Genomic DNA, 26,945 nt, shown 5'->3' with positions numbered 1-26,945 from the left:
GCACGTGAAAATACTTAAGGAATATGTTAAGTATTCAAAGACTTAAACTATAATATGCATCATTAAGCCTTGCTAATCCTAATAACCAAGATATTGAAAACCAAAATGTGCAAACAAGTACTGCCCAAACCCTAGTAACAAAGAGTGACATTTTGCCTACAGAAACAAACACAAATCCCACTGATGTCAGTGCCTGCTTCCTAGAGGCCATTATTCAGAACTCATGTCTGCAGCCATAAAGTTACATATTAATAGTTTATTTGTGTGGAAAAAAAATCAACTACCAACCTAAAGAATATAAATGACTACAATTTTTAGAGGTGTTTTTGAAAGCAATACATGAATTCAAGAAAAATCTCAAAGCCACAATTATTTTGTGAAGACAGTAAATATATAGTTGAAATTATTTCTGTGGTACTGTTTGCGTGTATACACATACAGCATATAAATAACAAATGCTGTGTTAGTGGCAAAAAGAAGGTTTTTAGGAGGTTGTTCAATGGTTGACAAGGATGAAGTCAACTGAGATGTATTTTTAATCAGAGGATAAATCTTGTTTGAAGGCTTTATAAAGGAACCTAATAAATTTAGACCAAAAGCCTGGATATATTTTATGTACTCTAGACCTCACTTTGGCCTCTGATCACAAGAAAACTGGTGTAAATCTGGAATACCTCCTCTGAAACCAGTGAAGGCTTTCAGAATTTATGCTCCTAAATCCAAGAGAAGATTTAACCCAAGGGCCCAAAGCCAGCTTTATTGAGCAAGAGACATTTGGTTTGGCTGCAGGGGGGAGAGTATGTGGCAGCTGGCCAGATTTTCTCCCTGAGAAGTGATGTCAGACTAGTCAGTAGATCCCTTTGGGCATTAGACATCGTGGGAAATAGCCAGATACTCTTCTGAATAGAAACTGTTAGAGAGCCAACTGGCATCTCTTTCAGAAGGCTCAGGGGAGATGCCACCACCTAAAAGTTCCTTACTGGTTCTTGGTCTCTGGTTTCATGACTGTTGTGTCTTGTTTTCAATCCTCTTTCTCTTTGTAACATAATGTAATTTAATTTATGACCACAAAAAGTGCAACAAGAAAGGGAAAAGATGAAAAATATTATGCTAAGTACAACCAACCATATACTTGAAAATGTAAACATCAAACTATTCCCTAGATAGGTAATTACAGGCAGCTTCAAAGAGGGAAAGACACAATTTTAGCAAATACATCACATTTTGTATATAGTGCTTTTGCCTGAAGGACAGTCTGGTTTTCTACAGGAGCACCACAAACTGCTTTTAAAAGGATCATCAACTAGAGTTTGTGGCTAATCACTTGTAGCTCCCATGAGACATATGGAGGCATGACATGGAAAAGAAAATAAAAATACAGAAGAAAATTTTCAGCATGCTCCTCTTCTCTTTGCAAGACCTTGATGGATGGCATACCAAGCCACACACCCAGGTGATGGGTAATGGGAGAAGCCTTCCTAGCTCTAATAAATTAGTGCTGGAAAAATATCAGGATAAAATACTTTCACTCCATGGTATCAGTACCACACAGGGAGTTAGAAAGGCTGGTTTAATAGCACCAACTGTTAACAAATGCCCTTAACAGGCTCCCATCCCACCCACTGCAGCAGTCCTCTGTGCTGGGCTGTTGTAAATGTCTCCTCTTCCAGCCTCTGCTCTCAATGAGATCCCAAAGTCCTGTCTCTTAATAGAGACACGTGTGGAAGCCCTGGCCCCCAAGAACCCTATTTTTCCCACCATGCATTTGGATTGCACTGCCAGAACCAGCTCGTAACCTTTCACTAGGGTGTAATTACCTGAGCCCAGTGAGCACTGTCAAGTGGCCCCTCTCCATGGAAGCAGCATGAAGATTCTTTCAAACTCTGGCACCTTGCCTCCTTCTAATGGCCTCACTCCTTCCCCAGTGGAAGCAAGAAGCATTCTGTAAGGTGGGTTGACTTCCTTCATTGGTTTGTAAATTTCTAGTATATTGTTACCAGCAGACCCCCTCTGTTTTTCTGGGTTCTGGTAGAGGAAAAGTAAATGGGAGTAAAGTGGTCATTATAGTCTCCCAGTTTGCTGCCTTGGGTAACTGCCTGCTTTGGCTGGTCCATGTGAAAAGAACCAAAAACAAGCACTGATGAAAGGTTTTCTGAATAAATATCCAGGCAATTTTCTTATCATTGTTTTATTTTCTGAAACATTTTTCACAATAATGAAGCCCAAGAAAATCAATACTGACTAAGATCTGAAATGTCTGGCTTGTCTGCTCTTTCTTAACAGCCTTCATTTTCTGAAACATGTTAGCTTGTTGCTGGGAAGAGCAGCTCCTTCTTATGTTGGTATTCTTTGTACTAGCTAGAAAGATACTTTGAGACAAGGATACTGAGAAGTAGATCTATTTGATTCTTTGTGGGTGCTAAGAATATTTTTTTAGTTCTGATTTCCAAGTTAAGAGATTTATTATTTAGCTTTTCTAAACTTTGTGCTCACAAAAATGGGGGAGGGGGATCCAGAATGTCAGTAAGAATACAATAATAAAAAAATCTGGTAGCATAAGAATGATCTGAGACCAACTTTCATTTGCATTCCAGTGTTCATCCTCAGACAGCACAGAGAAGAATCAGAAACAAAGCCCGAGGATGCCTCGCCTCTGTGAGTAATATAAACTCGTGTTTAAATCTTCTTTGTCTGTAGTAGATCATTCCACCCCTGGCAAGTAGTTTCTGTCATCCTAATTCCTAAATAGTTCATTTCTTTACCAAACTACATTAATACCAAACTGCAGATTAAGAATTCAGTAATAAGAAGTGATTCCTATGACTAAAACATGAGTTGATCTTGTCTTCATTCCTTGCACTCCTACTTTACAGTGTTTTACTACATTTGCTTAATAGCATTCCCTAGTACTTAAAAAATCTACATGGGATAAGATATATACACCTATTATTATGCTAAAGAGGCAAAACAGCATAGTAGCACAAAGTGTAAGAGATTCTGTTACTTGTCTTTTTGAAAACAAGTTTAATGTAATGCAGTGTGTGAACTGCCGTTTAGAACAGCCAGAGTCTCCTGCTCTACTAATTCTCCTTTGCCAGGAACTGGATTTAAGATACAGTTCTTAAGAAAGAGCTCCTGTCAGAAAGAGTTGTTCTTCAGCTAGACTGACATGGAAACATGTCCAGTTATTGCTACCATGAAAGATCCTCTCTGGCATGCATGTCCTTCAAACCAGTTGAACTTTAATCTCAACAACACAGTTGAACATTTTGTTTCCATTTTTGTCTACGTTCTTAAAGAGAAAGATACGGAAATTATTTAAAATCCAGCAGATTCCTACAGATACAAATCTACAGATCCTTTTAATTTTTGAGATTTTTTTTCTTACATATATACATGCTCTAATTTTCTCAAATACATAGGTTTTAAGCACAAGTTTTCTGTTTCCAAATCTTGATATTACTTAGAATAGGAAGATGAAGTCTAAACTGGTACCATCAAATTCCTTGCCAAAAGACTTAAAGGGTTAAATAAAACAGCCCAAACACCTAGGACTGCTCAGGGAAGTGGTGGAGTCACCCTCCCTGGAGGTGTTCAAGAAAAGCCTGGATGAGGCACTTAGTGCCATGGTCTAGTTGACTGGATAGGGCTGGGGGATAGGTTGGACTAGATGATCTTGGAGGTCTCTTCCAACCTGGTTGATTCTATGATTCTATGATGTTACCTTATTTCTACATTCCAGATTTTTTTTTCATATAGCTCTTACATATTTTAATTCATACTGATTTTCACTCATGTCAGTGTACTGACTTCCAGGATCTCTCAAACCTCAATAAAACGAGAGGAAGCCTAATGCCACATTGATCAATGCCTACAGATTTCAGAATCTGCCTATTCAAGCACTAAAAAGCCATGGCCACACCTGACCATAATGAGGAGAGGGTGGGGAGAGCACTTCCATCATGGTCTGGGCAGACAGTTGTAGTGGTTTCCTCAGTTGATCATTGTTACTCGAAACTCAGGGGCAGAGAAGCAGCTATCATAAAAATTCATCTCTGGTGGGTTATTACCTTATATTTGTTTCTCTTCGGTGATTTAATTCTGCAGCACCTATGCCAAAACAAAACTCTTAGATCCAAATGGATTCTGAATTTTCTGCCTATAGTTAATTTTGAAAGGTATGGAAAATTACATAATTTCTGATATTGGTTGGTTTTTTTTGTAAGACAGTGAAAATACTTATCACATTAAGATACAGAAAATCAGAGTTTGAGAAATGCTTGTTACTAGGACTGATAGTGAGGTCTCCTAGGAAAGGTTCACTTCAGCCAAATGAGCTGAAGTGAAGAGGAGACAAGAAAGGGAGAGTTTTAAAACCAACTAAATGAGTTTGGAGTATGCTATTGCAAGAATTAGAAGCATGTTCCTCAAAGTCCAGTTCTAAGTTACTGTTATTATATTAATGCAGCTTCATATTTAAAATGGTTTTGTGCTAAGCAGCTATTTCAAAGCTTCATATGTTGCTGGTTTAGGAATGCATTCAAGATTTGCTATACTGACTTCTATTTTTTCAACTATAATACTATGGGAGAAATATCAGTGGAATGCAGAGAACTACTATGAATTAAAACTGCATTAAAATTCAAAACCTCAAAAGTTAATATCTGGTGCTTGATAAAACACAAACCAGCAAAACGATTAAACTAATGATAGCTCATATGTGACTTCAAACATCTAATTCCTGAAGAAAGTAAAAGCAGTGAACACACAGTCATTGGCATTACTTCTTGTAGCAGCTGTGATACTGACTTCTAGCCATCAGTCATAGTGGTGAAAGCTGAGCCAGAGAATCTGTTATCATTATTCTTCCCAAGCTTCTATATCATAGTGAGTCTGCCAACTGCAGGGTATGCTGTGAAGTTGTGTATTGTAATATATGTTCTTCAATTGTCAAGCTGTACAAAGAGACCTATTTTCTACTACTCATTTTCATTTTCTTTTATTGTGGGACTGATTAAAGAAAATTAATTTTCTTTAATTAATCAGCAGATGTCTCCATCTCATCTCTTTTAGCCTATCTTGGTGAAGTTATAAATTCATTCCTGGGTGGAATTTAAAGAAGTGTAACAGAGAACTTTCCAAATCTCTTGGGGTTTTTCTAGAACAACAAAGTTACTTTCAGTAAAACAAAGGGATTCTTGACAAAAGATTATTTGCATTTTTATTTAAGCAAATGCTGGGGATGCCTATGTTTAGAATTAAATCCTTCAGGATACTCTGCAGGATTTTTCTCCAAAGAAATGCAGTGAGACATCTTGTGTGTATTACAGTCAGCTGTGGTCAGCATTCCTCTCACTAGTTTTGATTAATATGCCATTTTATGCCAGTAAGATTAACGAACTGTGAAGAATATGTGGACACTGTCTCTTCATTTCAAAGAAAGAGTGAAGATTCTAAATAAATGTAACATTTAGATGGTCTGTTTTGTCAGGATCTGATTGACCGTTTCTGCCTTAATAAAGCCTGTAGGTGTTTTGTTTGCTCAGTTGATTTATAGGTGGTATTTGAGCTTTGCAGGTTTGGGGCAGCAGTTAGGTTGTCCAAGAGCAACTGTAAGACATTATTTCAGCAAGCAATGAAAACTTGTGCTAGATGAGCTGATTAGGTGTGTGTTAGCTGGCAGGTAATGGTATGAGGTTTTAGAGGTGCTTTGGAAAAAAACATGTATTGTAACATGATTTTTCTGAAAGTTGCTATAAAACATGAGTAAAACAGAAGAGAAAGGAAAACTGAATTCTAAACTTGAGAAGAAATAAAGGGAAAAAGGTCTGGATGCAGCTGTACCTTGTCTATTGCATCACAATCATAAAGAATTTTTTGGTGGTACACCTGATACTATTTTTAAGTTTGTTTTCCAGCTGTAAATTTTGTGTTAAGTATTTTTTTTGTGGTTGAAATAATTCACTATGCCACCTTTTACAGTCTAAACTACCATTGTCAGCCACAAAGAATTAAACTCACTCAAAAGCTAGGGAATGCTTCTAACAATTGTTTCTAATGTTTGTAAGTGACAGAATCTTATATCCTTACTGATTTTAAAGTAACGCAAATACTAATGTGCTATCTTTACCAGTTCTGGCAGATCCAGTCATACCTGAGACAATCAATCAAATATCATAAACAGATATTTGACAGTCAATCAAATATCACAAGCACAAGGAGAAAGAACCCCTATAACCAGGAAGAAAGCTTTTACCTGTTCATCAGAGTTTAAATCTCTGGTGATCCTTACAACTAAAATAATTTTATATTTATCAGTGGGTTTAAAATTCTTACATTTTAGCTGCATATGATGAGCATCAACAAGAAATCACAAAGCAGAGATCAGAGCCAGGAAAGGGGTTGAAGATCACAAGAACGTTGGCCAAAATCATAACCAGAGGCCTTCAGTTTAAAAATTAAATATATTCATAAACCATAGGGTCAATAGCATATATATTTTGAAACTTTCAGGAAATAGCTGTGGTTTATTCTGAATTATCTTAATACATTTAACAGCAGACTCTAGATGGTGGTGTCAAGGTCCTCAGAGCACATACGTTCTCTGGCCAAAAAGCTGAAAGGAAGAGTCAGTCTGTTTGAAAGCTGGGCTTTATCAGGCTTTGAATGGCACGGGACTTCTTTTCACAGGATATTCTGACATATTTTAAATTTTCGTTTAAGTTTTTTCTGACTTCTTGAAAATTCTGATGTTAAAGAGATCACAGCTGTCAGAAATAAGTTTGCTTTGCACAGTTTTAGGCAAGTTTACCAGAACAGGCTTTTTTCCCCCTCAGGCTGGTGGAAGCCCTGGGCCAGTTTGTTGCTGTCATCTACAATGCATTTAGCAAATCAGCATATATATAACTTAGCCATATGTATTAGCAGTACCAGATGGTTCAGAGGTAGGTAGAACCTAGGTTATTACTCTACTTGATGCAAACCTGCCACACTCAAATTTTTACTGTTTTTCTGTACTATTGTCACATGAAGCCATCCATGAAAGTTTGGCTTTCAGAAAAATAAGGCAACCATTCTTGCTAGCTTTAGCAGATCTGGGTTTTCAAGCAACTGAGTAGAAGTCTAACCCAGTGACAATGCTGATGCCCTTGGGGACTGCTCAGGAATAGTGTGTGAAGAACTCCAAATGGCTCTGTCTAAAAAACATGCTGCTTTCTCTCCCCTGTCTGTCCCACAGTATGTTCTTTGTTATCGTCTCTGAATCACCAAACATCTTTTGTGACGTTTATACAGTGCAGTTATAAATAACTCTTAACACTTGCATGTTAAACAGAAGGTGATTTACAAAGTGCTGCTCAATCTGACAGCTGTTACTAGAGCACAGCCAGAAGAGAGTACTTGCAAGTTGATTTTAATAATAGATAGGCCCATGCTGAAACACCACAGTCACCTGTTTTGTACCAGGACGTCATGAGCTGTGTTTGCCTTTGTAAAAGAAGGGGTGCTGGCTGACCTTCACACAAATACTTGTTTTCAGGTATCAGATTTTTACCTGGCACTTTTTAATGGGTTTGTGATCAAGTGAATCCACTTAGAGAATTGGCTAGACTTCTAATCAAAATGTACAAAATATTCAGAAAGACCCATTTAAAATATGGTAAGCCAAAGTCCAGCCTTCACAAGGAGAGATTTGTCCATGAGTCTAGGGCCAGTGGCTGTACTCGAGTACTAATCCCAGCAAGTTTTCCTTTGAGGAAAAAACTACCATCACTAACAAGAAGAGTTCTGCATTTGTCCTTCAGATGCTTCTTCTGTGATACAATGAGTCACCTGCTTCAAATCTACACAGAATAGTTTCAAAACTGTAGACATCACCTTGTCACAGAATCACAGAATGTTAGAGGTCGGAAGGGAACTCCAGGGAAGTCCAACCCTCCCGGCAAAAGCAGGATCACCTAGCGTAGTCCACACTGGAATGCATCCAGGCAGGTTTTGAAAGTCTCCAAGACTCCACAACCTCTCTGGGCAGCCTGTTCCAGTGCTCCATCACACTCAAATAAGGAACTGTCATAGATCTTGTTTTATGGACTAAGCAGGTGAATTGGAAGAATTTGGCTCTCTGTTGCATTTCCTAATATCAAGAAGACCACTTTCAAGCATGATAATTCAGGGAACTTTTATGCAAATCCTATAAAGTCCTTTACATTAGCTGACTGATTCAGACTAAGAATGTTAATGCAATATGAATCATACCCCTGACCATGTGTAGTGCACATATGAAACTAAGTTTTGAATAGTCTTTGAACTTTGATCTTCAAAAGATCCTTACTTACAGTAAATATTGGAACCTTTGTAGTAATGAGAAAAGTTATATTGTTCTTTCATGAATATCTAATTGTAATAACCTATCAGAATAACAGGTACTCCAGAAATAGTAATGAAAGATAATTTCAGTATATCCACTGTAATATCCACTGTAATATCTTGCACTTTGTGCTTCCTAAAATAGGTCACTGACAGAATCTTCTGCTTCAATTTTAAATGGTAAATCTTGATAGAAAGTGCTTCACTTATCTGATGTGATGTGACCTCCTAAGCAAAAATTACACAGCAGTAGTTTCAGATCCTATTTTGAGTGTCTCTGCATTTGGATAAATTTTGTCATGAAATAATTTTTGCTGTTGAATAGCATAGCATGTTCTGTCTTCAAGCTATAGCAAGCTCATTGCAATAGCTCAGTCTCAACATTAACGTTGTTATGGAAAGCTTTGTCAGTTCTGTCAGTCTATCAACAGCACTATAGCCCACCAGGGCTGACTTGTTAATCCTGTGCCCTCTGCTGCTTTGTAGGAATGGTCGCTATAAATCACACACTGCCCAAATGTAGATACAGATGGAATCAATTAATTACTGCTTGCCTGCTCTGAGAATGATCATCAATGCAACATAGCTAAGCAGTACTAATCTCTAGTAACCATCTGGAACCATTAAGGCAAACTGAATCTCCTTGCCTAAGAGAGGCAAAACTTTTGGAAGCCCTTGAGGTACATGGCCTCTCTGAGTCACTTACAGTTACAGCCAGCTGACAAAAACCCCAAGAACAAGAATCAGGTTTTCTGCAGAGCTTGTATTACACGTCCCTTTTACAAAGTGCTGGATGTGATTTTACGGTTTGGGGAGCTTTCTATAGCAGACAGTGGTTCATGGCATCTTAACGAGTTCTTTCATGTCTGGCCAGTGCATGTTGCCAGAAGGGAAGGGGTCTAGCCTCAATGAAACCTGCCATTAGAGATTACTGATGCACAGATCTTATGTTGGCCATCAGCACAAGTCAGTGGTGAAGCCATTTCAATGCCTACTTTTCTTTTTCACACAGAATTTGAGATTAATATTTTTATCTAAGTGAGGTTCAGCTACTCAAATAGGTTAAGGCAGGCACTGACTGCCACCTCTGTTTCTGTTATCTTTAAATTGATCTCTGCTATGTTTAGAATTCCAAAGGAAATTTTGCGGATACTAGATAGGAGAGAGAGCAAGTATTTAATTTCAGGATCTGATAGGATTTTGGGCTACTTTTTGCACTCTCACTCACCATGACACAATTCTCTTCAGACTTCACTTCATGCTAAAGCATGATATCTATCAACTGGAGTGAAATAATGCAATCCAAGTAATTGATTTGGTCCTGGTCAGATCCTGTGAGGTGATGAGCACTAAAACCAACAGGAATGACTAGTCTGTGTATTGTTTCCTAAGCAATTCCTTCCTACTTTATATAGTAACTCAGGGATGTATTTTACTCTTGAGTGAAATCGTTTATTCTGAAGAAAAAAAAAATGGAATTGCATCTGTTGGTAGATAGGTAATGGCAACTGTGTCCTTTTTTTCTTTTCTTTTCTTTTTTTTTTTTTTCAAGTGCTGTTTTAAGATCCATCTTGGGCCAAGTCTAGTAGATTGAAAATTTACTGGCATCTTTTCTCTCAGCAAATTGAACTTGAAATATGGAATAAAAGTTGGTATTAAATGTTTCCAAGTAATTGACAAATGAGTATCAAAATCTCTTTTCTTTACAATCAGGAAAGGTACTCTAAACAGAGTTTAAGGGCAATGCTTGTCTTTTTAAAGACCGAACAGTAATGGACTGTTTGCCAGTAATTACAGTGTCAGGGTCATCAGAATCTGAAAAGAAATCATGTACTGTCTCTGTTGTAACTATTACTTCAAGTTTATAATGTTCTGTACATTTATTTGAGAGACCTCTACATCCATTTGAAAAAAACAACTTTAAGCCTGATAAAACCTTGAACTGCTTGCAAATCTACTGCAGCACTGGATTATCTCTTTTGTCTCCTTTTTGCTGATTGGAAAGAATTAGTTGTCCCTGAATGCTAAGGACAGTCCTGCAAAATTGGCTGAACAAATGAACCAGTAACCCCAACCTATATGCCTGTTCTCAATGTAAGAAAAGAAAACAGAAATATAGCCCTCTGTGTGTGTATGCAGAGACAGAGTACTAAACAAATTTGAGTTTGGGGTTTTTTTTTTGCTTGGAAATTGTCTTTGACATTTTGGGATAACTAATAGAGAGACCGCAAAAATATTTCTTGAAAATATAATAAAAGCAATTTAAATGCCAAATCCTAGTCACAAAATCTTAGTGCTCTGGAGGCTGCATGGCTGACCCTCAGAGAAGCCATGATGCAGTAGATAGATGTGAGGAGAGAAGGAACTGAAGCAGGTTGGAGTAGGTATGCTCAACACTGTAGTCACATCTCTGAATCACTGTGACTGCCAGCCCCAGAGGGCAGTGGATGCCACGCAGTACTGTAGTATTAGTAATCTAGCAGTACCAGCTGCTCCAGAATGAGAGGTGTGCAGTCCTTGAGTCTTAATTAATTTGGCCCAACATGCATGCATGACTTTAGATGGTGTGTGCCAGAGTTGAAAAGCTTGCATTCAAAATACTCAAGAGGTTAAAATTAACTTGAAAGAATTTTAGGCTGTTGTTGTTACACTGTTTTGGTTGGAATCTGCTTGAACCTCCTTTCTGCTTAAATGTGAATCCATCCGATAATCAAACTGTAAGAGTAAATTAAACAGAGCCTCTCTATCAGCCGTGGTGTTAGCATGCAGTTGTCCATAGCATTAACTAGTTTGCACAGCCTCTGCAGACTTGGTGTGGTCCAGCAGCACTGATCTGGATGTCTAGACATGGCTTGGGTGACAACACAGGAAAGAAACTGTTCTCAACAAGCCGTTTGGATTGTGTCACTCTATCTCAGATGTAAGAGAAGTTAGCTGTGTGGACATGTGCTCTGCAATACCATCTGACCTCAAGCCAGAAAGTTATCTGCTGCTCATTCTGTTTACTAGTATAATTGTAAGCATAAGGGTCTTGTCTGTGCTGAGAAATCTGACTTTCCTATTTAGTAGCTTGACTGCATTATCCTACCTCACTTTACCACTTCAAACCACAGTGAAATCCGGTTTATCACATACTGGTTCATAGAGTATATTTTAGAAACTCAAACTAGAATGTTTTAGCCCTCTGTGTGTGAAATTCTGCTGCATGTTGAGATCAGTTATTCTGCACTACAGGTTCCACTGGGGAGAAGAACACGAAGAGCACCACAACATATCAGGGCATAACTTAAGGTCTTCAAATCCTAGGGATTAAGGACTGAAACTTGATTCAGTGCACAGGAGCAACACAAGTGAGAAGAGTTTCAAATCTGAACTCAGAAAAAAAATTACTTGCAAGTCTAAGGGCTAAAGCATGGAGAATATCTTCCCTATGCATCAAATTCCACATTTGCATCAGAATCTCCTGCAGGGTGCAACACTGGGCTGAGCTATGGTTCTAGGATGTCAGCAAGAGGAGAGAATTTGAGAACCAGAGCAATCAAACAAAATAAGTAACATTTCTGGAATCATTCATTACGGTCATGTAGGAAATATGGTTTTAAAATAAGAACTGTAGCTGCTCAATATTGTGTGAGAACCGTTGTATGCTTTCATAAATCTGTCGCAAATTGATTTTCCTTAATTTAATTTTTCAATTAAATTATTTATGCTTTTATTTAGCATTGCAAGAAGCAAGCAAAGAATAGATTATATTTAATGATTCAATTTTAAAAAGCAGTCAAGTGCTTAGTTCTGAAGATTCATGCTTTTGTTTTGGAGGAATGGGATTTTGGATGTTTTAATTTAAATGTCAAATTCTAGAAATGTCCTAAAACTACATAGAGCAATCTTCATTTCTTGGCTTAAGTGCATAGAAAAAAAATTAACTTCCATTCTGTGTATTGATTCTTTTATGTCTGAAAACAAAAGATTAATATTTCATATTATTTGATTTATATATACTATAATTAAGACACATTCACGGTAATCAGTCTGCTTCAAATAATCTTTTAAAATGTCTCATTAATTGGATTTGGTCTTGTTTACTTTTCCTAACACTGATATGAAAAAAATAATTACATTTGCAAAATATATCTGAATCCACCAGTCATGAGACATTAATAAGAGAGAGACAATCTATGGTCAGGAACATTATTTTCTTTATGATCTATTATGTTCTTGTTTCCTCCCACAGAGTAAGTGTAGTGGCCAAATGTTAGATGAAATTTAATCTTCACCAGTAGATTCAGCTTTCAATGCAAACTAAATTAGCCTCAACTTAGCTTTGTTTGCAAAGCTGTAGTTTTCCTTCTATCAGTGAAACAAAGATACCATAATGCTGTACTTATTTGACAAAGATGAGATTTTTAACTGTAATGCTACAGTGCAGTACAGGTATGGAAGTAGGCCTAAGCAGGCCAAAATAGGCTTATACATGTCCTGGCTCGCCCAGACATGTTTTTCTGCTCTCCCTCCTTCTGTTTTGGGAAGAAACAACCACAGTAAGAGGACAAAGAACCTGGAGCCTCTAAGTCTAAGGACTCTGACTTGCCCAGACTTGTTTACATCCTGTGGTATACAAGATACACATAGTTAGCTTGTGTATCCCTTGTGCAAGGCCTATGCTTTTCCCAAGTTTGGGTAAAGCAAGCCTATGGTTTCACCTAATATAGTCAAGCTTGGCTAACTGCCATTCTGATTGGCTATTCTGTGTCCAAAGGTCCATTAGTCCCAGGCTGTATTGATAAAAAGAAATGAGCAGATAACACAGTGAGTGCTCTGCCATTGTATTCGTGCTTACTGCCTGCTGCTATTTCCCTCTGCTTCTGGCAGTGTTCTGCCTTATTGCACCCTAAACTGCCTGGAGACTCCACTGCCTTGAGTTTACCAGGAACAGGCTCTAAATGCCTCCATGCAATCCGCCTGCATAACCAGCATGACATTGTGCTAAGACTGCACGTCACAAGACTTCCTGCCTACACCTGAAAGACTCCTGCCAAGACAGGAAGTCCTGGAGATACACAGATTGTCCAGGACCACGTCAAGATTGACTGCCTCCTTTCCCCACAAGCCCGGGTAGAATCAGAATTCTCAGCAGTTGACAAGACAGTAACAGAATTCCCTGAAAGTGCTTGGGTAGTGTCTGAAGCTGTAGCTAGCCCTGTGAATCGGGAGCCGATATTTCGTAAATACTTAAAGCCTCTGTAATTCACTACTGCCTTCTGCCATAAGCAGAAAGCAGGCCCTTGAGTCCATCTAGTGGGCAAGTGGTATACTGACTGCAAGCAGTACAGTGACCACATGAACCTTTTCTTCCAGTTCAATTAATGTTTATATAGATTTTTGCAAGTTAGTTCTAGATCTAGTTATTCCTCTATAATGTTTCCAGGACTCTGCAAAGAACTGATTATTATTAAAATTAGTGGTCAGGGGTGGCAAGAGTTCTGAATACCTAAATTAATAAATAATAAATAAATAATAAATAATTTTAATTTTGGAAAAATATCGTCTTACATTAATTAATTACCCCTCCATAACAGGAAGTCTGCTTAGTTCCTAAACACAGATGATATAAGAGCATTGCAAACAGTAGGGTGGAAAAGGACAAACCCTGTACTGATGATGCTCATCAATGTCAAATTTCAACTATTAGACAAGCATTGAGGCTCCTGCAAGTTGTGTAGTCATCCATCTTTGCAAATGAGCAAACTGTCATGTGGAGGTAACTACAGTGTGAGCAAAAGGGCAAATATTCCAAAGAGTGCTTTAGCCAGTGAAGTCACTGATAATCAGGTAGGACTGATCATAGATAATCATTTAGCAAAGGCTGCTTGTGACTGTTGAAACATTTAGTTCAAAATAGTGTAATCAGACAAGACACTGGCTAAAAATTGCAGAGAGCTCACTGCATTTGTTTCATGAAAACAACAATGAAATAATTGTGAATTTCGCAGTATGTTGAGTATATGCACCCTAGACTGGAAACATGCCTCCTTCAGTTTTTCCTTTGTGGGAAATTTCTGTCACAAAACATTTTATTCAGCACTTAAACTACTGTGTAAAGTTATTTTTCACTATAAGACAATCTGTTGAATATATTTCTGTCACCTTTAATCTTTGTACAACATTGTGCAGACTGTTTACTTTTCCCAGTTGCTATTAAAGCCATCATCTGAAGTAGTAGCTTTTTATTTGTTATGAAGAATCTTACTCATCTAACTAACAGAGACCTATGTGCTCCAAAGAGCAGATTTCCTGTGTATTTTCATAGGGAAAGTAGTACTGTGGAAAGAGGATTGTAGAATGGGGTGCTTGACATGACACCAAAGCAGCATTTTCATTCCTATACTATCTCTTCTCTAGATTTCCTTCTACAACACATTCTTTACCCAATGTCTCTTTGTCATAATGGTCCTCTTGCAAGTTCTAAGAACTCCTTGCCCTAATGTGGCCAGTCTGGAAATAACAGTAACTAGTTTTGTCTTTGTTATCAGCTGCTAAGTATATAGATAGTGGTTTATCTTTTTTTTTAAAGGGAAAATAAAAGGATAAATTATTACATCTATGCTGTATGTGCTGCTTGCTTTTGTCTACACTGTTTCAATCACAGCTTAAATTCTAAGTTAACAGAGTTCTGATGAAAGCTGAATACTGCAGGGAGGCAGGCTCAGTGTTTTGCTGTAAGACTATATTTTAATCCTGATATATAGGAGAGATACTAATTTCAAGAACTTCTCACTTTTGGCTTTGACCAATAGCACTTCAGAAACAACTGCCAGGTATTCAGAGTAGAAAAAAAAATAATCATTACGCTAAAACTAGTGTTACAGCTGGTTACATCACTTTACATTTGTTAAAAATAAAGAGTAATATGCAATTATGCAAAGCTTTCTAGTAGAATGTGCAGCATCATTCTAGAAAATAAAGTCTTGTTATGAAGACAGCCTGGCTTTTCAGTAGGTATGAAAGGTATGCTTATACTTCTGGACACATCATAATTGTCATTCTTAAAATGCTAAGAGACTTGGTGGTTCCATCTCTTTAACTCTACATATATATATATATATTAACATCCACCAGGAAATTCACAGCTTCTTTACCAGTGATTTTCTGTGGAAATGCTGACAAACACAAAGAAGAAAATAGTGATATGTCAGATCATCCTAGATTTTCTTTCTTTGGATGTCAAGTAGGAAGTAAATCTAACTGGTTCTAAAAGGGATACAGGTGCATGCACAAAGCAGCAAAATCGGGTGAGTTCAGCATACCTTAAAGATATCAGACTTTCCTAGCAGTATGTCCATCTCTACTTTTTTCCTGAGATTTCCAGGTCATCTGTTTGCATGCCTAAAGTGCAGTGTACCATTCATTACAAGGAGCCAGGGATATAGGTGTTCCTCCTTTGTTCACCAGTGGTCTGAACTAGTTACACTTCACTAATAAATTGTCAAAACCTCAAAAGTCAAAAATACTCCAGGAGCTAATCAAACTACGCAAGTAAAATGTGTGTAGCAAATAAAAGGCATTAATTGTTTGGGATGATTTTCTATTTTAAAGATCAAAATGTAAAGCACCGCTTTATCAGGATACTCCCTTGTTTACTTTTGGCTTTATCATTTGTGACAGTAATAGCCATTCGCATGTCATCTCACATGACTGAGTATAAATCAAACCCATCCTGCAAGCACCAAGTTCCAGGGAAGTTCACATTCAGCTTTTACCCAAATCCTGGAGGTAATGCTTACATCGAGAGAGAACTGGTCTGGGTTTATAGAGCAGCTATTCATGTTACATAAAATGTTTGCAGTACATCCCTAGGTAAAAAGACAACAGACTCCAGATTTCTAAAAGTCCAAGTAGCAATACTAGTGTGGTATTAGTGAGTGAGTTAAGCTAGGATTATCCTGAAAGGCTTAATGGAAACTGAACACCAATAAATGTTCAGGGCAGAAACAGCAAGATCTGTCCTGTAGTATGTAGCTCTTTGAAGTGTGCTACTGTCTCGACAAATGAAGTTTCAGATTTCCAGCTGTTTAGAATTACTTGGACTTAGTTATGTGATGCCACTGAATATTCCACATATTTGAATCAGAAAATTGGATGATTTGGTTTATGAAAGAAAATTAATGGTCAGCTGGCATATAATTAATCAATTATTTTAGCCTACTTGTGTTTGGAAATGCAAACTCCTGAAAATAGGCTTTCAGCAATCATTTTTTAATACAAAAGCAGGAGATTTAAAACTTTTTTTTTCCCTTTTTATTACTGTCTGCCTCTTGAACTTTGTCTAATTTCATCAGTTGCACCGTTTTCTTTATGGAAGCAATAAATTGAAAATAATGCACACCTGTTCATATGAATATTCATGAGAATATTTAAACAAGTTTGTGTCTATTTTCCTTTCTTCCAGTCTGCCTTCTGCAAATGTTCCACTGAATAAGGTCAACACAGAAATGTTGATGAAAAGAATTGTAAGAGAATTAGTATAGAGGGATGCTTTTTTGCATTTTGTATTGTAGAAATGGTAATATTTTGGTCAAAGAGCTGCAGCAAGTTATGTGGCACAGGTACAAGAACAGCAACACAGGCTTCATGTTTCTGAGTCTGATTAGATAAGTAATTCTTACAATTCTTTGCTGAATATGGCCTGTTGCTAGCTGAAATGAACTGAGGCAAGACTAACTACATTGAAGAAGGCTTCATGTGTAAAAAATTACCAGAGCAAATACTTGCTTACTGATAATCGTTCTGAATAGAACGTAGTGCATGGTCTCAGGCTCCCTTTCAGGTTAAATCTGCATAAAGCTGGTTTGGGGGTTTGCCATGTTGTTTTGGAGTGGTGTGGCAGGTCAGTAAGACTTGGCAATGGGCGCTGGCATTGCTAAGGAACTGAGTTTTCCCGGTTTGCCCAACATGAGAGGTTTGTCAGCACTGAGCTCATGATGCTCATTCACAATGCCACAAAAAGAAATGTAGTATGTAGTTCAGTTATTATATATCCAGCATCATTGTACATCTCTTACCTCCTTATTTTGAGTTGGTTGGTGGAAAATTCTCTTGAAGTGGAAAATAGATATATGATTTTTCTGCCTTTCACTTAAACCTATTTGGTCTTACTGTACAATTTACTACTGGAATAGGAAGTATAGTTAGACCAAGCTGCTCAGTGAGGCTACATGATAGGCTCTGCAAGGCCAGTTGTAGCTGGTCAGATTAGAGGAAGCACACACCATACCCTGCCTTACATTGCAGAGACCAACACACAGTTTCCCTTGTCTAGAATGAAGTCCAGAAAACTGACAGACACCTTTCTCCTGCTGCTCTTAGTCATAAACAGTGAGGATCCAGACCACATTCCTTTAGTGAACCTTTTGCACTAGTGCTATGTCAGGTTTGTATTCAAAGGGCATTCCACCCCGGATTAAGTTGTATAGGCTTTAATATTTCACTTCAAAATAGTTTGCAGAGTAAAAACATTAATACATTCATTAATAGAAGTCATAATACAATGCAAATACAATTAGTTTAAAGCCAATTTATGTTTAATGACATAGCAGTTATCAGAGCTCAATTACTCTAATTAGAATTTTATTCAGTAAGGCACATTTTACTAAGTAAGTGTTTGCTCAGCACTTTACAGGATGAGTCCCAAAGACTAATAGTGATTTAGACTGTTTTTTTTCAAGTGAGTTTGTTATTCATACATCCTCAGAAAAGGGATGTTGTTTATCTGCCTTTTAATAAAATACTTCAATAGTTTTTGCACAATATAATAAAATGCCTCCATTATAGCAGTCTGTGAAATTAACTGAGTCATGTTTATCTGCTGTATTTGGTGACATGCTGCTTCCATATCTCTTCACTGAGATGTTTCTTGCTACAAACAGCTTTGCAGCTTTTTCTCATATTTGAAACCATAGTAATTTAGCTAGCTTTTTTTTTAACTAAAGACAAGTGAAATAGTAACAACTCTACTGTAGTAAAATCTGTGATCAGCCTCTCCTTGGTAAAGTTATCCCTTTTAAAGGGATTATCTTCATTTCTAAACACATAAAAGGCAAGAAGATGACTGAGAGAGCCAGAGGAGATTTAGAAAGGGCAAATCATGCCTGATCAACCTCACTGCTCTTTTTCAGGTGAGGTTACCAACCCTGTAGAGAAGAGGAGGACAGTGGATGTTTTATATCCTAATTTTTATCATGGTCTTTGTCCCTGTCTGCCATAATGAGATGTGGATGGGGCAGGGTGGGTGAAAAATTGTCTGGAGTGACAAGATCAATGTGTTGTGACCTGTGGTGCTGAGTCCAGCTGGCAGCCAGCAGCTAGTGGGGTCCTTCAGGGATTAGCAGTGGGACCAATTATATTTAATGTCTTTCATAATGACCTGGAGAATGGGATGAAGTACACTCTCAGCAAGTATGTGCATGACACCAAATGAAGGGGAGCAGTGAATACACTGGAGGAAAGAGATGCTCTTCAGACCTGCCCAGACAGGCTGCAGCAATGAGTTGAGCAGAACTTCATGAAATTCAAGAAGAGAAAGAATGAGGTCCTGTATCTGTGAATTAATGTCGTGCAACAGTACAAGCTGCAAAGCTGCTGCTCCACAGGTTAAATATTAGAACAGGTTTCCTAGCAAGGTTACAGAATCTCTGCCCTCTAAATTGTTCACGACTTGCTTGGACATGGCCCTGAACAACCTGGTCTATTTAGACCTGGTTATAGCATGTGCTCTGAAAGTCCCTTCCAGCCTAGATTTTGATTCCTTGACTATCATTTATTGAATAGTGCACCTTGTGTGCATGAAGACTTTGAAGAGTACAGCATTTTAAAAAATATATTAATTTAAGTAATGGTTGTGTGTGGCTACCGCAATGTCAGTTTATTTATGACTTCAGCTCCAGAGTAGTGACACAAATATAGTTTTTAACTCCTCTAATTTCTCACTAAAATACTGATCAGTGAGTTTGTACACAAAAGGACAGCATAACCTTAACTGTGTGAGAAGCATGTGAAAGAGATAAGAAAAGCTCTAAAAGCCCCAGTCCTTTAAAAGCAGGTCATTGTTATAAAAAATAAGATCTAGAGCAATATAGAAACCATCCTTTTAAAAAATAAAGGATTCAATCCTGAAATAACTGACTCCCTGGCAAGGGTGGGTACTGTGACCCTCCATGTATTGTTATGCACCACAATATAGGACTGTAAGTCTCTTTGCCACAGGTCACTTGTTTCAATTTGTTGACTGCTTTTCTTTCCTCTCTGTAAATACTGGATCCTGTTTGCAGTGGGTTTTAAAACTTACTTGTGAATATTCTAAATTGATACTGAACAAACTTAGTAATACAACCACCACCATGTGCTTCCTCTCTATGTGGTATGTAAGCACGATCTGTTTGTATAGGTGTATCTTCAGTCCAGCCTGGGAGGACTTCCCTCACAGAAGAATAATGAATTTAAAATTAATGACCACCGGCAGCCAAAAGTCCTATGGGATAGCTCTGGGTCACAGGGATGTTCTGGCCACACACCTGCTTTCTCAGAAATGCCATCTCCAACTGCATAAGCACAGCAACACAAAACAACTGGAGAGGACCAAAAACTGTGCCCACAGATTCCACATATTCCAGAAAAAATAAGAAAAGCATTCAAATTAGTACACCATGAAAAAGGGAGCTGACTAATAGGATTACAAGCTCAGAATTACTAGAAAGCATAAAGTCAGTTATAAAAAAATTAGAAATGGAAGTCAAGCCCTCTATCTTTTTCCTATGAGCTATTAAATCGTTTACTTGTTTTACGAAGCACCTGTACACAGTTGTTAAATAACAATCAACGGTCTCAGTCTGCTCAGCTAGCTAATGTCCTGGCCTGCATATTCTACTGGTATTTTAGGCATTTTATGTAACAAGGAGGGTCTGTGGGAAAGGGAGAATTGGAAAGCTGTCATAAAAAGGATTTAGTTTAGTAGCGAAAACCTTAGGAACACTGGCAAAGATAGAGCCTTGTATATACTGGACAGGCATATGGTGTTAAGAAGCTTCTGGCTTGTCAGAAAGTGAATACGGCAGTGTAGTAGCAGTGCCTAGCTAGCTACACTGCCCATTTTTCTTAAACAGTCTGTATATTAACATGATGAGGCTGTGTTGGCATACCCTCTAAAGTGGGCTTTCTTCAGGTCTACACTGGAACAATTTTTTCATGGATAGTTTGAGTCTTTAAGAGCTTTTCTGTTATCATGGTTCCTTTGTTCTATTTGTAAAGACTAGGACAAAAGAATCATGTGCTGGCCAGAGCAAAAAAATGGTATTTTTACTTCCAGGGTTGAAAAATAAGAGACAGTTTTATGTAGCACCACTAAAAGATAATGAAAAGCCCATTAGCAACAAGAACAGAAGTGTCTTATTTGTAAATATATATGTAGTTTCAAAGTGCCTTTCCTTTGCTTCACTGTACAGCTTGAAAACAATCTTTCCTAAAATGGCATGTTTTTACCAGGGATTGCTAGCTTCTCTGAAATCTAGTTAAGTTCTGTGGGAGTCTCAGTAGGATTTTATACAAAACTACAAACGTGTGTGTGTACACACATGATTACACTACAGTCATAAGTAGATTAATATATTCTATACAGGTAATACAAATGGTTTCAAGTAACTACATCTATATAGAAAAATAGAATAATGTTCAAGAACTTTTCTTTTTGAGACAAGCAGGCATCTTTCTCTCCTACCAATAAATGAAATGTAAGGGAAAATGATACCTGACTACATTTCAGGATCACTGAATATATTCCTGTTTTCATTCTTATTGTTGATGGCAGGAAAGTCTTAATTGCAGGCAGCTTTCCTGACAGCAAATGCAGCTTGTTTGTAATTTTGGATTTGTCAGGGTGCTGCATCCTGTAATCTGACTATGTGCAGAACAAAAGAGGCTTTCAGCTCTCCGAACCTTGAATTAGTCTGAATCCTGGCATAAGTTATGCATGGCATATCAGGTTTCCTCTAATCCATCAGGCAATTGCATTTAATGTTCTGCTATTAATCTGCTCAATTAATTAAAATCAATATCTTTATGAAATTTGCTATGAAAAAAAGCATTATAGAAAGAAGATCCTCTCTCACCAGAATGTTCTAAGTGATAATGGCAGTGCTATGAATGATGCCATAAACAAGTTCAAAAATTACAAATGACACTATAAAGGCTTGTATGACAGGGGAAAAAAATGAGGACAAATATCAGGGTAAAACATCATGGAAGGGCTGAGTATGTGCTTTCCACAGTGCAGTCACTGAAATGCTGCATTCCTTCCAGGGTTGCCTGATTGCCAGCATAGACTGAAAGAAAAGACAAAAGTAATCAAAAAGACCATGTTTGCATCTTCCAAGATGAAAGGAAGCAAGGCAAACAGTTCTTTGGGCCCCACATCAAGGGTACCATTTGATTATTTTCAGTGTGTTCTGCAAAAGCTTCTGATGGGGAAAGAGTTGTCACACTGGAGCGTATAGCCCCCATGCCATTGCTAGTACTTTGCTGGCCATCATGAAAGATCAGTGGCTGTGAAAGAAAAATCATATTGCTTCCTGTTAATTTTTCTATGCCTTTTAGGTTGAAACCCCATTTATACTGACCAGTATTTTGATGACTGCTAATGGTTTTCAGTGAGCAAAACAAGACTGTTTTGGGCTTTTATAGCACTACCTTTCCCACCGCTCTGCCTCACAGAACTCCGAGGAGGCTCAGGAAACCACGATATGGTAGATGATTTATGTACATACTGGGAATTATTTGTATTTTTAAATTTCCAAGGCAATGTCAGGAAGGAAAAAAAAGGCTTCTTTTTTCTTGTTAGCCCCTTATGTTGCCAAGGAATAAAATATTTTATGCAAGGCATAGAATAAAAAAGTTATTTACAATCCCTGATAGGGCAAGCAAATTTTGTTTCGTCTGGCTATGACAGTCAGTCAAGTACCCATTATAAAGTAGTGGTCTACATTACTAAAACAATGAAGGGATTAAATTTTTATTATGTGTATTAGGCTGACAAAAGAGAAAAGATGAATATAAAATGCAATGATTAAATTAAAACCTTTGATTAGCTCTTCTAGGAAGAATGTCTTGCCTAGTCTAGTATGTCTGTATACATATGCAGAGAACACAGGATTAATGTAGAATTACTTTATCACAATGCAGCTTCTGTTGGTATATTGAAATATGTGAATGGATTTGCTTTGTTTAATTCTGAGCTACTGGGGAATCAGCAAGAAAGAAAATCAGAGGTTCTTAAAGGAATTAAGTGCCCTTAAGAAAATAGCCATTAATTTAGGAGTGCCCACTTCCTGGCTCAAATCTGATTAGCAGGCTTATTTCTCTCACATTTCAAACTCGAAAGGACACTAAATTGTTGAAAACAAACCTTGTGTCTACAGAAATATAAGCTCCCTGCAGCCAAAAGTGGAAGGATGCCAACAAAAGAGCTTTTTCATACCCCAAGGGTGTAGCCTGCTGCCCTGGTGTTCTTTGAGCCACATTTTGTGAAGCCACAGTGAAGACTATGTGAGAGGAACCCGTCTCACCCTAACTACATATACAGGGTTTTTTTCCTAAGTTATATTAAAGTCATAACAACCCTTCAGGCTGACTCAAAAGACAGCTGTGAAGCAGCAATGTTATTATAATTGGTGGGAAGGAGGAGGGCAATACTCTTCAATAAAGAGGCTGAAAACGGAAAATGGCTGGAGGTTGAAATGAGCACACCCTGAGAGCTGTTATTGCTGAAAGTGTTGTCTGGTAACATCACAGCCACAAAGAACAGAAGGATACGATTTGCATGAACCATGGGCATTACGGAATATACCTGAGGCATGCAGGTCACCAAAGTCTTTAAATAGTGAGCCAGGCACACAAATCATGCATAATTTTAGTATTTTTAACAGGCCTTCATCTCTTTGTATGCATGTGTGTGTGTTAAGCAATGGTGCATTGTTCCAAAGGAACTAATGTGGATTACTGTAATCACAGGATTATAGGAGGAAGTGTGGTGTATGGCAGATATGGCGGCTGCAAGACAGCTGGAGCTGGGTGGGAAATCTTCTGAGTTTTTTGCCTTTCCCAAGAGCAACAGAATCACGGAATCATAAAAGGATAGGGTTGGAAGACATCATTGTGCTAGTTTGAAGCTAATTGGAATATTTTACCAAGAGAAATTAAATCCTTAGCTGTGAGAGAGAGAAAGAAAGAAAGAAAGAAAGAAAGAAAGAAAGAAAGAAAGAAAGAAAGAAAGAAAGAAAGAAAGAAAGAAAGAAAGAAAGAAAGAAAGAAAGAAAGAAAGAAAGAAAGAAAGAAAGAAAGAAAGAAAGAAAGAAAGAAAGAAAGAGAGAGTTAACAGTACCCTTGTTCTTCTGCTGAGAAATGCAACTAGTCAAAATATAAGTAAGACACTCACTTCTCACACACTGCTCAGCTCTCTATTCCGTTCCTTCTTTCTAATGGTCTGTGTGATTGTGTCTGCCTTAACTCTTTAATCCAACCAAACCTCCCTTTCGTCTTTTTGACATCTCACCTCAGATCCCTCCAGATTTATCACATGAAATATATGGGGATTGGTTTGTTTATTTCTGAAGGAAGGGAAAGAGGGAGTGGGGAGGAGATTTGGGAAACTCTACAACCTTTCTGGGCCTACTGCTCCAGTGCTTCAGCACCCTCAACGTAAAGGAAATTCTTCCTTAAGTTCTAGTTTAACCTCCTGTGTTCTAGTTTGTACCCACTGCCCTTTCTCCTGTCACTAGCCACCACTGAAAAGGGACCCACCCCATCCTTGTGACCTCCACCCTTTAGATTTTTATATGGATTGATAAGATTCCATCTCAGTCTTCTCTTTTCCAGGCTAAAAAGCCTCAGGTGTCTCAGCCTCTCCCTGTAAGAGAGATGCTCCAGTCCCCTAATCATCTTTGTGGCTTCCCTGTCTCTTTTGAACTGGGAAGCTCAGAAGTGGACAACAGTAATCCAGATAGGACTTCAATATGCACATGAGAGCAGCTTTGAGGGATTTGCCAGAGACCCGTGACACCACTCACTGCATGCTTATGGCAAGACAACGGGAACAAGGTGATTGCAAAGCCTTGTGATCCAGAGTAAAGGTAAAATGATCCAGCAACAAGAGGGCCTGTAAATGGAGGGAGAACCCACAACAGCAGTAGAATGATACCAGAGCTGCTACTTGCCTCTGAACCATAACAACATGATATTCTCTTATGTAAGAAAACAATTTGCACAGCTAATGATTCTGCCTATCATGCCTTTAATAAAAGTGCAATAACAAAACCTGTGGGTGTACTATAAATGGAAGGCATACTACCCCCTCATAGTCTTCAGCAAAATCCACACAAAAAGCAAAGTTCTGCTCAGTTTTGCAGGAGTTGAGGAGAAGCAATAATGTTTTATACTGTGAACACAATGGAATTCTTAAACCCAACATAAACATGTTCTTTTTACTCCAGAAGTCTTGTTTCACACTTTCAGCTCAACTTCTCTGCTAATTTGACCTGCTGGCATCACATGTGAAACAGCAGCATTTTCCCTGTGAACTGGTGGCCAAACTAAGTGTTTATTTCCTGAAAAGTACTGGGCAGAAATATAAGAGCTAGATTGGGTAGAGAAATTCAGCTTCTGGATTACGTTCACCATTTCCATATAATATGGAATTAAACATGCTGAAATACTTTTGGTTACATTGCCTCATAAAGTTAACTTACACTGAGTTCAGCTGAAATGTTAGTAATGACTAAATGGGTATTTTTAAGGCATGAAGTATCAGGTACTCTGAAGCAGAGGATCTGTTAGCTAAAGTTAGAGTCTGAGGCTCATTTAACTATTGATTTTTTAGATAAGGACTTGTAAAAGCCTCTTAATCATTTGAGAAATACTTGTGCCTCTTCACTTCTATATATCATTTTGTATTGAGATACAGATAATGACTTATGTTCACATTGAAAACACTGTCATGACCACTGTAGGTAGAAACAATTAATTGATAGTAATGTCAGTGATATAGCAAGCTATAGCCAAACATTTGTTCAGAAGTACATGATATATAACTTTAAACTGCTTTTTTGATGTCATTATCTTTCAATATAAAGATGGTGTAAAAAATATTGTTTGGGAAATCTGATAATTCATGAAATGCACTTACTTATATCAACTCAATCCATTATAAGATATATTTTAAGTATATGTTGGAATAGTAGGTTGGTTTTTGCATTTATCTGTGTTTACAAAGTGAGGATTGGTATAGTGTAAGTGGAAAGATTTTGAGACTCCAGACACTTTGAAACAGCCAGCACAGCTGTTGCTCTGTGTGCCATTGACATCTTTGGTTCCCTAATGAAGTTGTGTTTGAAGATGTCAGAATTACAGCCAGTAGGCCCTAATGCCTCTCCAAAACTAGGACAGAGATTTCTAATACAGGAAGAAGTAGAATATAATGAAGAGTATTTTTCCTAAATTTCACCTTCAAAACAAAGATTTAAAAGGATCATGGATCTTGTGCTACCTTGAACAGTGCTTATGCTCCCTATCTCCAAACAGAATGTGATGTACAATGAAAGTACTGCTCAGGCATTTAGCAAGTGTAGGATTAAACATAGATTCATAGAATCAGCCAGGTTGGAAGAGACCTCCAAGATCAGCCAGTCCAACCTAGCACCCAGCCCTATCCAGTCAACTAGACCATGGCACTAAGTGCCTCATCCAGGCTTTTCTTGAACACCTCCAGAGACGGTGACTCCACCACCTCCCTGGGCAGCCCATTCCAATGGCAAATCACTCTCTCTGGCAAGAACCTCCTCCTAACATCCAGCCTATACTTCCCCTAGCACATGTTAGGAAATAAAGAATAACAATTAGCACATTTCCTAGATGGGAGCAACTCAGACAAGGAGGTCATTCCTCAAGGGAATGGGGAGAAGAAGGACACAGTTGTGGTTACATGATACAAAGGTAAGAAAGATTACTTTGCATTCTGTAGCTGGTGTGTAATTCTGGAAAGCTGCCCCGAATTGGCTCTGACTGTAATCCATTTCCTTAGAGTTTGAAGCAGCATTGTGAGATTGCAAAGTTATTTGATACTGAATCCAGACAACAAGATAGAAAAGAAAATAATAATTGTAAATAAAAAAAATAATTGCACCTATCAATATAATCTCTACATGCAGCTGCTTCTGTGAATTCACTGCCCATTCATCTTATGCCCTGAAAAAAATCAAAATGCCATTTCACCAGATGTTTAGAAAGTATCTAGAATGTACACAGTGTTTACACGTGATACATTACACTGACTAGAGCAAATGCTTTGGAAGAAAGAAAAATGCAGGTGTCTTTGATCAGAAAATGTATTCTTATCTTTGTCTAATATTAAGGACTTGGGGAATTTTGTATTTTTTCATTGTAGCTCCATGGAATGGAAGAGGGATTAACATTGTCCTCTGAGGAGGCTCTTTGATTATTTTTGCATAGAAAGGACTGCTGCCTTTGCAACTCATTTTCCC

At 37.9% G+C, this 26,945-nt stretch overlaps 1 protein-coding gene and 1 long non-coding RNA gene across 6 annotated transcripts in view; one reads left to right on the top strand and one right to left on the bottom strand.

Annotated features, from left to right (window-relative positions):
* The window catches only part of SHISA9 (shisa family member 9), a 184,243-nt gene that overhangs the window by 127,644 nt on the left and 29,654 nt on the right, over positions 1-26,945 (bottom strand). The gene's annotated exons all lie outside the window — the stretch shown is intronic.
* On the top strand, positions 1,717-24,986 carry LOC135180506 (uncharacterized). 2 transcript variants are annotated; one of them, XR_010304464.1, is made up of 3 exons: positions 1,717-1,949; positions 2,595-2,655; positions 24,286-24,986. It is a non-coding gene; the product is annotated as an uncharacterized LOC135180506 (long non-coding RNA). The 2 variants fall into 2 exon arrangements; XR_010304465.1 differs by lacking the exon at positions 24,286-24,986 and adding an exon at positions 11,599-12,091.

The sequence above is a fragment of the Pogoniulus pusillus genome, chromosome 13 (assembly GCF_015220805.1).
Source record: "Pogoniulus pusillus isolate bPogPus1 chromosome 13, bPogPus1.pri, whole genome shotgun sequence".
NCBI classification, from domain to species: domain Eukaryota; kingdom Metazoa; phylum Chordata; class Aves; order Piciformes; family Lybiidae; genus Pogoniulus; species Pogoniulus pusillus.
The sequence above is the reverse complement of the archived record's forward strand: the minus strand, read 5'-3'. Positions and strand labels throughout refer to the sequence as shown.